This window comes from Alnus glutinosa, chromosome 11 (genome assembly GCF_958979055.1).
Source record: "Alnus glutinosa chromosome 11, dhAlnGlut1.1, whole genome shotgun sequence".
NCBI classification, from domain to species: Eukaryota; Viridiplantae; Streptophyta; class Magnoliopsida; order Fagales; family Betulaceae; genus Alnus; species Alnus glutinosa.
Window position 1 is genome coordinate 13,866,154 of NC_084896.1, and position 16,638 is coordinate 13,882,791.

At 41.5% G+C, this 16,638-nt stretch overlaps 1 pseudogene; it reads right to left on the reverse strand.

Annotated features, from left to right (window-relative positions):
• Positions 1–1,040: 1,040 nt before the first annotated feature.
• Positions 1,041–13,492, reverse strand: LOC133881124 (uncharacterized; annotated as a pseudogene).
• Positions 13,493–16,638: the final 3,146 nt, after the last annotated feature.

Sequence of the window (16,638 nt, forward strand, 5' to 3'; positions counted from 1 at the left end):
GTCCAGATAGACAATTGTGTGATCAGCTTTCCAAATTCACTTGAAATTCTTTCCTGAATAGAGCCTTGTCTGGACGGTTGCACTTTAGCTGCACACAATTTCCATATCAAGGCTTTGAACGTCCGGACCAGGAAGTATGACGTCCAGACGGTTGAACTGATGCACGCAATTTTCATATATAAGGCTTGAGCGTCTGGACCAAGGATATTGTTGTCCGGATGGTTGAACTTTGTATGCACGACTTGCCTTATCAAAGATAGCATTTGGACGAGAACACACATCGTCCGGACGGTTGCAGCTGTCTTCCCATATCTGTGTTTTGGAAAGAAATTGTTTAACTTGTCGAACACTGAAAGGCGTTCTGACATGTTGCTGAGATGTCCGGACGGATGCAACTTGGAACACTTCGAAAGCTTCTGGACATAGAGGAAGGTCCAGACGGAAAGTTCTCGTCGTCCAGACGGATGATGCTTGGACAATTCAACGTCAGGACAGAATATCACATCATCCGGACAAATGCAAGGGATCAGATTTCTCTAACTTGAAATTGGAGCAGAATCTTCTAGAAACATATCTCTGAAAAAGAAGACTTCTGAAAATGACTAAACCCCTAATAAAAAGCATCATTACATGAAAGTGATTTTGTCTAGTCGAATGCAGCCAATTACAAACCAACAAACTCCCCCTTTGGCCATTTTGGGAAGAAAAAAAACACTTGACTGTTTAAAAATACAATCCTGGTCCAAATCAAAAAAATACTCCCCCTTTTTGTCACAAAAGGACAAAGGGTAAACAAAGTATTAGAAAATGTCTCAAAATAAATTAAAACCAAACACAAAAAAAAAAAAAAAAAAAAAAAGCAACCTCAGCCATAAGCACATCATCCTTGTCATCACTGCTACTGCTGGATGGATGATGGTGCTTGAGGCACTACCGAATGTCTAGCTGGCTCTGTTCCAGACGGACGTTTATAGAGTGAACCTCCTACTGCATTGATGACAATGTCTGCGGCATAGATGAAACTGTCAACTGCATAACGCTCATGCCCCCTGTAGAAAAGCCAAAGCCTCCAAAATCTGTGCATAACCAGCATCCTGCTGTGGAGGTGGCGGAGCAGTCTGAGATGAAGAAGCAATGTCCAGCATCTTAACATGTATAGGAGGTGGCGGAAGGTTGTCATCCTGATCATCACACCTCAATTGTGCATTGGACTTCATCAGGGTCTGTTTGCTAAGGGGATCCTGAATCTTCATCTTTGGCTCTCTAGCTACATCAATGTCAGATTGCAAGATGATATGCATAAGTAAGCAGCCAAAAGGGAGACCAGTATTATTCTAATCCCGAGCCCTCGAGCATAACACCCATAATATGCTTGCATAGACAAAAAGGCAAGCGCAGACAGATGGTATAAACAAACTGTGCCCTCTTAATAAATAAACAGTTCTGAGCTCATCCAAAGAAGGGGTCAATACTACTTCATTGAAGGGACTAGAAGAAATCTGAAGCATCGATACCCCAATGATCTGGCTGATGACCTGTGGATCAACCAAGATAACATGCCCCGTAATGGTCGACTGAAGGATAATGCCATTGTCATCATTCTGCACCACCTCTAGATGTGCATAAAATTCCCTGACTAGCCTAGTGAGCACAATGCAGGCGCAGTTGTGGAGGTAGCCCCAGTGATAGGTCTAGATGATCTCATGGATACTATCCAGTGGAGCAACCATAAGGTCTGCTCAAACAACATTCCTCTCAGGAATGACAGTCCTGTTCATAATCTTGGCTCTGAAGGCTGTAACATCTTCTTCTGTCCTTTGTTGTACCCTGCATTGTGGACTGCCAACAGATATGATTCTGCAAAAATATCCAACAAGATATGCCAACAATATTCTCAAAAATGTTAGATTCTTGTTAGTTCAAAAAAAAATCCGACATTAGAAAGGCAATAAAATGGACTTTTCCAAAAATAACAAACATTAAATAACCCAATACAGTCCAAAAGAATGCCAAAACAGATAATCCCAACACAGCAGATATCACAGATATGCAATTTTAATCTCAAAACATATTCCCCATATTCTAACAGTTAATAAAACATTGAAAAGAATAAAAGGAACAGAAAAAGCACCTGTAATGAAGAGAAAAATGCTCAAAAGGACAAAAAAGGTCGAGATTATGCAATAACCCACGAGAAAAAATCACAAAAGGACAAAAAAAAGTGCAAGAGAAAAGGAGGAGATGTGGCGGCTAGGGCTGAACATGCGATATATAACATGTGGGGTCCCCGTCCGGATGGATCATTAACTTGTATGGACACGCGTTGCCACATAAGTATACGATAAGTTACGCGCGTCCGGACGTGTAACCTAACCGTCTGGCCGTCTTAGCTGCACCCGTCAGAACGCAAGGAGAGACCGTCCGGATGCTTCACACAGAAAAACAGAAACTGAAGGAAAATTTGAAGAAAAATTATTTTCCCTAATGTCAGCTTCAGAATATGCATGTATAATCCACTGATAAAGTAGTCAGATAGTATCTCAAAAATATGTAGAGATATAAAAGAGAGTTCAGAGTTCTATCAGCACAAAATTCCTTATACATAGAAATTTTACATAGATTACTCAACTCATGCAATGCGTGTGTTTGTGAAGACTTTCTCAACAAGGTATGAAGTTCATTGATATGACATAAAACAACCGAATTTTTTAAATAAGAGAGAAAATCACGGAAAGATCATTCAAAAGTCAAACCTTATTATTTACTAGGGCCTAGCCACCCTCATCTGATACACTCCCCTTAAGATGCAGCACCTAATTGTTTTACTTGTACCATGAAGGACAAGATAAAATTTTACTTGCACCATGAAGGACAAGATATAAAGCTAACTTAGTATAGAAGCAGAGAATATAAGCATATAACAAGGAATTCAAAATAATAACTGCTTGTTTCTTTTTGGTGCTGCAACCTAGAGAGAATGCTAGAATTTTTAGGCTCTAGGTTCAACTAGCATATTGGTTGAAAATTAAAGGACTTCTAATTTTAACTGAAAAATAGAAGACTTCTATTTTAACCGTGTGTGTGTGCACAATGTGTTAACAAAATAATATAAGTGTAAAATTAAATTGACATAAGAATTTTGTTAACGAAGTGGAAACTCAATTAAGAGAAAAATCACTCCGGGGCAGCCAAACCCAGGATATCTACTATTCAGAAGACAAAGCTAGTACATAGACAGTAACACTCACATTCCTGATGTAGCGATCGTATCTAGTACTCTGACGTGTAACCCAACACGAACGTTTCACAACCAAGTCTCCTACTTGAAGGGGTCTTCAATAGAATCATTAGGGCCAACCCCTAAGATAGACATCAGTTCAGCACAGCAATAGCACTTGGCAATGGCTTGAGAGTGAGCAGATCAGCACAATAACTCTTACAATGATCTCTTTAAGCTCTACGGAATTCACTACAGAATTCTTACAATCAACATGCCTAGGGGCCTCTATTTATAGGCTATAAAAGACCTAAATCTCGTCTGATTTGGTTTTCCTAGGCGCAGTCCGGATGGTAGACATAAGGTGTCCAGACGGACAACTGCGCAACTGGCTTTCCAAATTCGCATGATATTCTTTCCTGAATAAGGCCGTGTCCGAAAGGTGTTGCCCTAGCGTCCGAACAGTTGCACTTTAGCTGCACGCAATTTCGATATCAAGGCTTTGAGCGTCCGGACCATGAAGACTAATGTCCGAACGGTTGAACCGATGCATGCAATTTCCATATATGAAGCTTGAGAGTCCGAACCATGAAGACTGACGTCCGGAAGGTTGAACTTTGTATGCACGACTTGCCTTATCAAGGATAGCGTCCGGACGGGATCACAAATCATCCGAACGGCTGTAGGTGTCTTCCTATAATTGTGTCTGAGACAAAAACCCTATTACTTGTCTGACACTGAATGGCGTCCGGACGTGTTGCTGAGACATCCGAACGGATGCAACTTGGAACAGTTTGAAGCTTCTTAACACAGAGGAAGGTCCGGACGGAAAGTTCTCGTCATCCGGACGGATGATACTTGGATAGTTGAGTGTCCAGATGGAATATCACGTCATCCGGACAGATGCAAAGGATCCTACTTTTTGTCTTAGAATCTGTGCATAATCTTCTAGAAGCATAGCTCTGAAGGAGAAGACTTCTGAAAGAGACTAAAACCCGGTATAAAAGCATCATTACATGGAAGTGATTTTGTCCAACAGAATGCAGCCAATCACAAACTAACATTGGTCAATTTAACTATCTTATCAAAAACATCTTTCTCATAAAAATTTTCAGAAATAAAAGGTCGGAGAGGAAAAGGATGGACCTTAGGGGAGCCTTGGATAGTGCACATTTTCATCACATGAAGAAAGTAACTATCTAGCATTTAGATGCACATGAAAAACTTGGTAGATATTTAGGCAAAAACTCTCGATCATATAAAAGCATAGTCAATTAATGCGCAATGAACTGAGATATCAGGAAAAAATACATGCAATATCTGATATGCCAAGAAAAGAAAAAATAAACTTCCTTGCATTTTTTCTCCCTAATTTTTTTTTTTATTTTTTATAAAAAAAAAATAATAAAAAAATGCTATATAGATAAAAACATCATAAGACGAGCATGTAAGGCAAGATCAAACCTGTGAAGGATCAAAATTACCAATACAGAAAAGTAGTCGCCTGACATACTTTTTCTGTCTTCCCCAAATAGTACCTACAAAGTTCTCACAAGAGAAAATAGGAGGCAAATAACAGCGGTTCCTAAATTGCAAAGCAAACAGAAGATATAACAAGTAAAAGATCATGCAATACAATCAAACCTAATGCTCTAGGATTAGTAACCAAACCCTAGGCATGCACATCCTCACCGACTAGGTGAGTCCATTCCCCCTCAAAGGGTGAATGTCTTCCTTCTTCTTGACCCATGCCTGCCTTCCTGTCGGTGGTTGTTGGAAGGATTTCATTTGATGATCCATCCACTGTATCATGCTCTGCATCCAAATAGGTGGCTCCTTGTAGTATTGATCATCCTCCACATTCTGCGGCTTTTTGAAGTGCTTGGATTTGTTAGTCTTGGATTTTCCATTTTGCTTGGCAGGAACAAATCTCTGCTGAGGCTGCTAATGCTGAGGAGCCTGGCGCCATGGGGCATGATGCCTTGGGACTTGATGCCATGGGGCTTGATATTAAGGAGCTTGATGTCTTGGAGCTTGATTCCATGGAGCCTGATGGGGAACTTGATACCTTGAAGCTTCATTCCATGGAGTCAAATATGGAGTCTGATACTGGGCCAGAGATCTTGTGCCGTAATTTGCTTGTCTGGACACCTCTTTCTTGACCTTTGCTCTCTGAACCTTGAGAAGGGAGCACTAGGGTCTGACATGCCCGCTTAATCCGTAGTGATGGCATATGGGAGATCTTCTAATAGTAGGGAGCTTTTGAGTGACCGGTAGATCTCCATTGATTATATCCTTCCCTTTGTCCACTACTGTGGGTGGAGGCTCAAGGACTATGGGCTTAACAAAGACAGTCCTAGAAGTAGAGGGAATGTCAGAGGGAGGAGCTACATACCCTAGTCCAGTCTTGTCTGGTGGACTCTTCTGGATTGATAACATATGAGTCAACTTCTCATCGGCGACCCTCTCCAATTGTAGTTGTGTCTCCAGTAGCTTCTCCTCTAGCCCCTGTATCTTGAGCAACAGTGAGCTTTTCTTTGTCTGTAAGCTATTCAGGTCATGAATGTGCTGCTTGCGAGCCTCCCTCAGCTCCTTGAACTCTACATAGAGGATTTTTTAAGCCTCCTTGAGTTCTTTTCCATCTTCATCATTATGCTCTAAGTAGTAAGCATCTTCCTCTTCTACATGTGGAGCCATAAAGCTAGAAATTTCTCTTGCTCAGGAGCTTCTTCTTCTTCGAACTCATCACTGAGAGTCACATTGTATGCTGAAAAATAAATGACTTCTAATATAAACAAGTGTGTGCAAAAATGTGTGCAAAAAAATATCAAAATGCGGAATAAAATGAGACAGATATTTTGTTGATGAAATGGAAACTCAGTTAAGAGAAAAATCACTCCGGGGCAGCCAAACCCAGGATATCCACTATTCAGAAGACAAGACTAGTTACAAAGCAGTAGCACTCAACCTTATGCAATAGTTGTACCTTGAACTCTGACGTATAACCCAACACAAACGCCTCCCAACCAGATCTCCTACATGAAGGGGTCTTCAATGGAATCCTTTACCTTAGGGCCAACCCCTAAGATAGACTTCAATTCAGCGCAACAACAGCACACAACGGCAAAGGCTTAAGAGAGACAAACTCAACACAATAACTCTAAAATATAACTCTCTAAGCACTATGGAATTCAATACTGAATTCTTACAATTCTCAAGCCTAGTGACCTCTATTTATAGGCTGCAGGTTCAAATGAGCATCTGGCTTGAAATACCTAGGCGTTGTCTGGACATTAGACAAGAGGTGTCTGAACAGACAACTGTGCGATCGGCTTTCCAAATTTCACCGAAATTCTTTCCTGGATTGAGCCGCATCCGGACGGTGTTACCCTATCATCTAGACGATGGCACTTTAGCTGCACGCAATTTCCATATCAAGACTTGGCGCATCCGGACCATGAAGACTGTCACCCAGACGACGATAATCTGATGCACACAATTTCCATAAATGAAGCTCGCGCGTCCGAACCATGAAGACCGTCGTCTGAACGTCTAAATTTTGAATGCGCGACTGGTGTTGTGAGTTTTAAAGAGTACTCGCAAGCGCACGAATCGTTTACAATATAGTGTGTGAAAGTGCGAGGTCGGATCCACAGGGAAATGGTTAAAAATCAGTGTCTTGCTTAATCAACCTCATTCTAACCTAGTTCCAAGAGTTTGAGGGTTAAACATGCACCAAAAATGCTAAGTAAAGAGGAAGAAATGAAATATGTAAAAAGGGACTAAGGCTAAGGAATTCACCAAACCATCTCCAACAACTCACACTCTTGGTTTCCACTTGAACATCCAAAGAACATTAAGCTTAGGGTGTCATTCAAGTCTCTTAACCATGAACCTTAGAACCATTAAATGAATCCAACTCAAAGATAAATCACAAAGAGTACCCATTTGAAATTAAATCATCCATTGTATCCATTCAAAGAATAAATCACAATGGGTATCATCTTTCAAACCGATAAAACAATGTATCCATCCGTTGAAACACATTAAATATCCTATTTCTACCACTAACCACACTCATTGCAAAAGATAAAGCATTTAACTGAATGGAACTTGAATAACATAATGATATAGCATTAAATGTGCAAGTAGGACTACAAGAGTGTGAGTGTCATCAATGGAGAGGTTTCATCCTCAACCTTAGTTGAGAGTTCTAGCCTCCCATGACTAAGAACACCACAAAAACTTGAAGAACAAACACGAAAATTGAAGAAAAGCTTTACAAGGACAAATGTCTGAAGAAAAGAGCTACTGAAATAAACTACAAAATGCACAAAATTAAACCTATCTACTGCTCTCTGAACTCTCTCCAACAAGGAGGCATGGCTATGGCTTTGTAGAAGGAAATTAGGGTTAGAAACCCATGTAAAATGACTCCTTTAACCCCTCTAGGGTTCCTCTCTTGCTAGAGACAACCAAGGTCACGAAACCAGCGTGTTCTGCTGCGAAAATCAGAGGGAGAACTGCTTTTTGTCATGGAGAAGCTCCTGATTGGGTGTTCTAGAGCGCTTCTGCAAAAGTAAGTTCTGGGAAATTTCGATCGATCGACTTTTATTCGATCGATCGACTTCGGGCAAAAGTTCGATCGATCAACTTTTCAGGACTTCCGAATTTCCAAGCATTTCCACATGAAATTTTGACATTCCTCTCTTATTGACCTATAAAACACAAAAACACAAAAACTAAAAAAAAAACATCAGAAAATAGCAAGGCTAAAGGTCTAACTAATGTAAATCAAGGGGTCCAAATATACAATATTTGGTACTCATCAAATACCCCCAAACTTACATTTTGCTAGTCCCTTAGCAAAATAAAATGAAAAACAAAATCAAAGCATGAAACATAAATCCTCTTTCGTGGGAGAAACAATTGCATTTAGCATATGCAACAAGCCTTTTAAACCCCTAGGACTCCCTAGTGGATGAGTGAAGTCTCGTGAGGGTTTGCCAGAAATGATACCCACAAACATTGAAATGTTGTATTATCAATTGAGCAAAAATCCACATTAAAACACCTGGTTCACACATCATGAGCATGTTTAACAAAATGAATATCACATCATTATGTTATCAAAAATCGATCGACTCATAGTTGAAAAATTGAGACAGCACATGTTCAAAAGTGTAAGGTGTTAATAACATAGAATCATGAGGTTTCAATTTTTTTCAAAGCATGTGTATCCAAAAACTCATAGGAGTTCCATCAAATGAATATAACCAAGGCTTAAATGTGCAATTTCTTTTTTTCATTATTTTTGTGTCGGCTGTACAATGCTTGGTTCCCTTAAGCTTTCTAATTGACCTATGTAACGAGTGTTGGGCCAGTGACTCCCAAACCAGGTGGTTTTAGGGCACTAGATGTAAAACATCCCTAGCGGCTTACTTACTCAAGTCAAAAAGGCTACGAAGTCAAACTAGCAAAACAAACAACCAATCCTGAAATTCTCATCTTTTTACGCGAACGCTCAATGCTTAGTGAGGCAAAGGGCCCGGTTACTGAATGAGAACTCAAATTGGTGATATTATTCTAAGGCTTTTTTTTTTTTTTTAATAAGCCAAGGTTTCATCAACAAGTCATCCTACAAGTCTCAAGACACACATTTTCAAATCAAATTTCATGCCTCACAGATCCTATGCAACCATGCTTGTGATAAATGATTTAAACATGTCAAGTCTCTATAATCCAACAGATGAATCAAAAGATTTCAAATTTTAATGACATGCAAAATTCAACATGTTAGACAAACCAATGATATGCAAACCATAGTAAAATGTAACCATGCTCAACTAACAATAAAAGTTTTATTATTATTTTATATGTATATATATATATATTGGTGAATAAACACAAAATATCAATAAAAACAATAAATGATAACAAACAGACATGTCTATCCCACCCCCAAACTAAAATGATACATTGTCCCCAATGTGGCGAGAGATACAATACCGAAGTGGGTGATGTAAGCTGGGCACACTGCAAGAGAACATTCCCCCCAAACTTGAACGGCAGACATTGTCCTGAAAATCACAACTAAAATAACACGAAATAAGATCAAATGATAAGGAAAAATAATGAGGGTTGCCTCCCACAAGCACAAAGTTTTCAGTCTTCAGCCAGACTTTCCATCCTAACGACAATCATTCCAAGTAACTCGGATCCTCCAAAAGGGTCGTCTCAACCTCCGGGCTCTGTAACTCCAAAAATGGCTTCAGTCTTTGCCCGTTCACCTTGAATGTACTGCCATTCTTTGGATCCTCAATCTCAATGGTCCCATAAAAAAATACTGAATGAACAATGAATGGGCCTATCCATCGAGATCGGAGCTTCCCTGGAAACAGATGCAGACGTGAATTGTAAAGAAGGACTTTTTGACCAGGTTCAAAAGATCGTCTCAATATGTTCTGGTCATGAAACTTCTTCATCCGTGCTTTGTACAACCTAGCACAGTCATAAGCATCGTTCCTCAGCTCTTCCAATTCGTTGAGTTGAAGCTTCCTCAGTGAGGCAGTCTTTGTGAGATCGAAATTTAGCTGCTTAATGGCCCAGTAGGCTCTGTGCTCCAACTCCACTGGCAGATGACATGCTTTTCCGTATACAATACTGTAGGGTGACATGCCAATCGGGGTCTTGAAGGCTGTCCAGTATGCCCATAATGCATCGTTCAAACGAAGAGACCAATCTTTCCTTGACGGGTTCACCGTCTTCTCCAAAATTCTCTTGATCTCTCTGTTTGAAATCTCCACTTGACCACTCGTCTGAGGGTGATAGGGAGTGGCAACCTTGTGCGTGATGCAATACTTCTTCATCAGCTGCTCGAAGACTCGGTTGCAGAAATGCTTTCCACCATCACTAATAATTGCTTGAGGAGTACCAAAACGAGCAAATATAGTGTCTTTTAAAAACTGAACCACAACTCTGTGGTCATTGGTCTTGCAGGCAACCGCCTCCACCCATTTGGACACGTAGTCCACTGCAACCAGAATGTACAGATAGCCGAAGGAGAGTGGGAAAGGTCCCATGAAATCGATGCCCCACACATCAAAGATCTCGACAATAAGAATGGGGTTGAGGAGCATCATATTTCGGCGTGAAATACTCCCTAGCTTCTGACCGCGCTCGCATCAGACACAATAAGTGTGGGCGTCTTGAAAGATGGTCGGCCAATAAAATCCGCACTGCAAAATCTTTGCAGCGGTCTTCTTCGAGCTGAAGTGGCCTCCACAAGCATGATCGTGACAAAAGGAGATGACACTAGATTGGTCGGGCTCGGGGACACATCTCCTAATGATCTGATCGGGACAATACTTGAACAAATAAGGATCGTCCCAGAAAAAATTCTTCACCATGGCCATGAATTTGGACTTATCTTGCCGCCCCCAATGCAAAGGTATTTGACCGGTGACAAGATAGTTTACTATGTCAGCAAACCACGGTGAGTGAGTATGAGCAATATGCATCAATTGCTCATCAGGGAAGGTCTCAGAGATGGGGATGGCCTCCTCAGTAAAATCTACAGTAATCCTCGAGAGATGGTCGGCCACCACATTTTTCGGAACCCTTCTTGTCCCGAATCTCAATGTCGAACTCTTGTAAAAGCAAAATCCATCGAATGAGGCGAGACTTAGCATCCTTTTTGGAGAAAAGATACTTTAATGCCGCCTGATCCGAGTAGATGATGACTTTCGATCCCAACAAGTAGGATCGAAACTTATCCAAAGCAAAAACGATTGCCAGCAGCTCCTTCTCAGTGGTCGAATAATTCAGCTGGGCGTCGTTCAGAGTCCAACTCACGTAATAGATGACATGGGGGAGCTTATCAATGCGCTGTCCCAAAACAGCTCCAACTGCGTAGTCTGCCGAGTCACACATGATCTCAAAAGGTGTGCCCCAACTGGGGGGCCGAATGATAGGTGTGGACGTCAAAATCTTCTTCAAGGCCCCAAATGCCTTCTTGTAGTCCTCATAAAAAATAAATGGGGCCTCCTTAACCAACAACTTGCACAAGGGCTGGGCGATTTTGCTGAAGTCCTGGATGAATCGCCGATAGAATCCTGCATGGCCCAGAAAAGAGCGAACATCTTTCACCGTTCGTGGAGGTGGAAGGTTGGATATCATATCCACCTTTGCCTTGTCAACTTCTATCCCCCGATGAGAGATAACGTGCCCAAGTACGATCCCTTGCTTTACCATAAAATGGCACTTCTCCCAGTTGAGCACTAGGTTCTTCTCTTTGCACCTCACTAAGACTAGAGTGAGGTGGTGCAAAGACTCCTCAAAAGTTGAACCGAAAACCGAGAAGTCGTCCATGAATATCTCAAGAAAACGCTCCACCATGTCAGAAAAGATGTTGATCATACACCGCTGAAAGGTAGCGGGTGCATTGCATAACCCAAAAGGCATGCGTCGGTAGGCGAACGTCCCAAACGGACAAGTGAAGGTCATCTTCTCTTGGTCTTCAGGGTCCACAGGGACCTAGTTATATCCAGAATAACCATCCAAAAAGCAGTAGTACTCGTGCCCAGCTAACCGCTCCACCATCTGATCAATGAACGGAAGAGGAAAGTGGTCTTTCCTGGTGGCGGTGTTTAGCTTGCGGTAATCGATGCAGACTCTCCATCCGGAATGGACTCAAGTTGGTACCAACTCACCCTCCTTGTTCTGTACGACAGTTATTCCAGCTCGCTTGGGCACAACATGAATAGGGCTCACCCATTTGCTGTCAGAAATTGGATAGATGATCCCGGCATCCAATAACTTGATTACTTCTCCCCTCACAACTTCTTGCATGGATGGGTTGAGCCGTCTCTGTGGCTCCCTCGATGGTTTGGTGCCTTCCTCCAGATGTATCTTGTGCATTACCACTGAAGGGCTGATTCCCTTAATGTCTTCAATGGTCCAGCCTATAGCTTCCTTGTGCTCTCTCAAGACATCTAACAACTTCTCCTCCTGAGCAGCAAGTAAATCGGAAGCTATGATCACAGGCAAAGTCTCTCTTGGACCTAGGAACTTATACTTGAGATTGTCTGGTAAGGGCTTAAGTTCCTTCTTTGGAGGCTCAGGTACTGCTGCCTCCTCTTTCTCATTGCTCTCTAGAGGTGCAAACTCCAAAATGGCATTGGCTTGCTCAAGTAATACATCCAAGTCCAGATCCTCTCCGAACTGAGCAAAGCATGCCTCTAGGGGGTCTTCAGTGCTTGATTCTTCAATAACTTCATCTATGATTTCCTCAATCAAGCAGGCACTTCCGATCTCATCGCATTCCCTCGGCTTCTTGCTGATGTCAAAGATGTTCAGTTCCACTGTCATATTGCCGAAGGAGATCTTCATTACCCCCGTCCTGAAGTTGATCAGGGCGTTAGCCGTGGCTAAGAATGGTCTCCCTAGGATTATCGGTATCTGAACTCCAACGTTCTGCACCGGCTCAGTATCTAGCACTATAAAATCCAGGGGGAAATAAAACTTGTCCACCTTAATCAAAACATCCTCCACTATTCCCTGTGGTATCTTAACTGACCTGTCAGCCAACTGTAGTGTCATGGAGGTGGGCTTCAATTCTCCTAAACCTAATTATAGGTAAACTGAATAGGGTAGGAGATTGACACTGGCTCCAATGTCAAGCAGAGCCTTCTCAATGTGGCTGACTCCTATCGTGCAAGAGATAGTAGGACATCCAGGGTCCTTATACTTGATAGGCAGCCTACATTGGAGGATTGAGCTGACTTGCTCGGTCAAACAAAATTTTTTCGGGACATTGGTTTTCCGCTTGATGGTGATCAAGTCCTTCAAGAACTTGGCGTAAGAAGGCACTTGCTGGATGGCATCCAAGAACGGGATGTTGATCTGCACTTGCTTGAACACCTCCAGAATGTCCTCGAACTTTCCTCCTTTCTTGGGCGTGAGAAGTCTGTCAGGGTAAGGCGCCTTAGGTACAAACGACCTAGGAGGAGTCTCTATGGTCGGAGCTAATGTAGATGGCTCGGCATCTCTCTTCTCTGCGCTCCTGCTTCCTTGTCCTTCTTGTGCAATAGGGTTCTCTTCAGGAAGAACCACTTGGCTATCCACTTGTCTCCCTGACCTAAGTGTGACAACGGCTTGCACATGCTCCTGCCCGTGCACTGCATTTGATGAACTTCCCTCATGGAACTGTAACTTTGGATTCTGCACCGGCTGACTAGGGAGCTTTCCCTTCTCTCTCTCCGCCAGGTGACTAGCAATTTGCCCAATCTGGGTCTCCATCTTGGCAATAGCTTGAGTGTTCACCATGGTAGCATTCTTCACATCATTGATGGATTGCCCTGTAAGCTGTATGAAGGCCTTGAGAGTGTCTTCCAGAGTGGATTGTGAAGAAGAGGCAGGGGCTTGAGTAAGGGCATGGTATGATGGTGGAGGCTGGGTAGGACGACTTTGCTGGTGAACCGACTGATGAAATCCAGGGGGGTATTGAGTGTGGGATTGGTGAGGAACTCCCCCTTGAGTCATAGGCTGGTTCTACTTCCATGAGAAATTAGGGTGGTTTCGCCACCCTGGATTGTAGGTCTCGGAAAAGAGTCCATTGGCTTGCTTCCTATAATCGTTGAAAGCGTTCACTTGCTCCATTGGTGACTCGACAAAAGCTGGCAAGGATGGGCAAGTCTGTCCTAAGTGCATGGGACTAGCACAGATGGAACAACAATCAACATGGAATGGGTTCACAGCATTGATGGACTTGCTCACGACGAGAGCTTCGACCTTCTTTGTGAGGGCATCTATCTTCATCTTTAACTCAACATCTTCTTTCACTTTATAGATGCCTCCCTTCTTCTGAATGCGAGCAGCTTTATCTCGACAGCTTGAAAAATCCCACTGTTGGGAATTGTCAGATAACTGATCTAAGGTTCTATACGCCTCCTCTCCCGTCAAACTCAAAAATGCGCCTCCGTTCATCCACTCGATCATGCTACGATTGGATTGAGTTAATCCTTGATAGAAAAATTGCACGAGTCTCCACTTCTCGTATCCATGTGGAGGGCACTTAATCAACATATCTTGAAATCTCTCCCAACTCTCGGAAAATTTCTCATCTTCTTCTTGAGTAAATGAGCTTATTTCCTTCCTACACTCATTGACTTTGGACATGGGGAAGAATTTGTTGTAGAACTTGTTTAGCAAGTTCTCCCAAGAAGTGATGGAACCAGGCATGTTTGAATCCAACCATGCCTTGGCTCTATCATGGAGTGAGAAAGGAAATAGCCTAAGATGCACAGACTCTTCAGAAAAATTTTGAAATTTGAAGGTGGCACAGATGTCTTTGAATTTCTTCACATGGCTATAAGGATTTTCAAGGTCCAAGCCATGGAATGCGGGTAGGAGTTGGATGACATGGGGCTTAAGGTCAAAGTGAGTCGCATTGGTTAGGGGTAACACTATACATGAAGGAGAATTTGTTGCAACGGGTGCAAACAAATCCCTAAGTGTCCTAGTATGATCAACGTTTTCTCCCCAATTCCTCTCATTCTCGCCCGCATGCATGTTATCTCCCATCTCGACAGAATTTCTAAGCCTTCTCCTAAAAGTTTTTTCAATCTCGGGATCTAAAGATGTCAAGTCTAGATTCAAAGATCTTCTACCAAGCATATACCAACGTACAAACAATTATTTAACCAAAAAGACAAACAAAATAAATAAAGAGAAGAATTTGCAAATGGGGGACAAAATTCTCCAAGGTACAATCTAGGTTAGTTCCCAGGTAGGTGAGGGGGATCACACTGGACACACTTAAATCCCAAGACCTTTCCTTACCAGAATTCACCTTGTTATTGCCCTTAGATAGCTAAGTAGACCCACACTAGCAAAATATTTTTTTTTTTTTTTTTTTTTTTTTTTTTTTTTTTTTTTTTTTTAAAGATTACAAGAAAAATAGCACAAACAAATTAAGAAAAATAAAGACTAACACAAATGCATATAATGACACAAAGGTAGCAACAAGGGCAAAAATTAAAACTTACAAGATTGGACCAAAAAAATGTTTTGGCAAAAATCTCTACTACTGAACTTATCCAAGAGCTGCCTCCTATGTTGAAGTCGATCGATCGGATGTTCTAGTCGATCGATCGATTTGTCGATCGATCAAATCCTTGGTCGATCGATCGAATCTTTGAAACTTTGCAGGACTAGGAACGAAAACAGAAACAGAACAAAAATTCTCTTTTTTTTTTCTTTTTCTTTTTGCACAAATCAAAAACAAATAGACAGTAATATGAAGAATAAAACTACACAACAATTTTAATTAAACTAAAAGAAATTAGAAAAACCGCAAAATGATGTAAAACAGAAACAAAATATGAGCAAAATAGACTAGAGAAAAGAAATACATACCTGATTTCGAGCTGCTGCTGTCTACAGAATGTTCGCTCGATCGAAGTTGTGTTCGATCGATCGACTTTTCGCTCGATCGAATTTCTTCTCGATCGATCAACTTTTCATCAGGCGAATGTTCTCTCGATCGATCGAAATATGACTCGATCGATCAACTTTTCAAGGCACTCAGTAAGTTGCAGTAGCTGCAGAAACAAATCCGGGAGAAACAAAAGAGAAACTTAGAACGCAGAACAGAAGCTAAACAACAGAAAAATGAAACAAAAATCTATCTAACTAGTAGAAAAACAAAATCAATCAAACAAAAACCAATTGTTGAACCGATTTCCCCGGTAACGGCGCCAAAAACTTGTTGTGAGTTTTAAAGAGTACTCGCAAGCGCACGAATCATTTGCAATATAGTGTGTGCAAGTGCAAGGTCGAATCCACAAGGAAATGGTTAAAAATCAGTGTCTTGCTTAATCAACCTCATTCTAACCTAGTTCCAAGAGTTTGAGGGTTAAACATGCACCAAAAATGCTAAGTAAAGAGGAAGAAATGAAATAGTAAAAAGGGACTAAGGCTAAGGAATTCACCAAACCATCTCCAACAACTCACACTCTTGGTTTCCACTTGAACATCCAAAGAACATTAAGCTTAGGGTGTCATTCAAGTCTCTTAACCATGAACCTTAGAACCATTAAATGAATCCAACTCAAAGATAAATCACAAAGAGTACCCATTTGAAATCAAATCATCCATTGTATCCATTCAAAGAATAAATCACAATGGGTATCATCTTTCAAACCGATAAAACAATGTATCCATCGGTTGAAACGCATTAAATGTCCTATTTCTACCACTAACCACATTCATTGCAAAAGATAAAGCATTTAAATGAATGGAATTTGAAGAACATAATGATATAGCATTAAATGTGCAAGTAGGACTACAAGAGTGTGAGTGTCATCAATGGAGAGGTTTCATCCTCAACCTTAGTTGAGAGTTCTAGCCTCCCATGACTA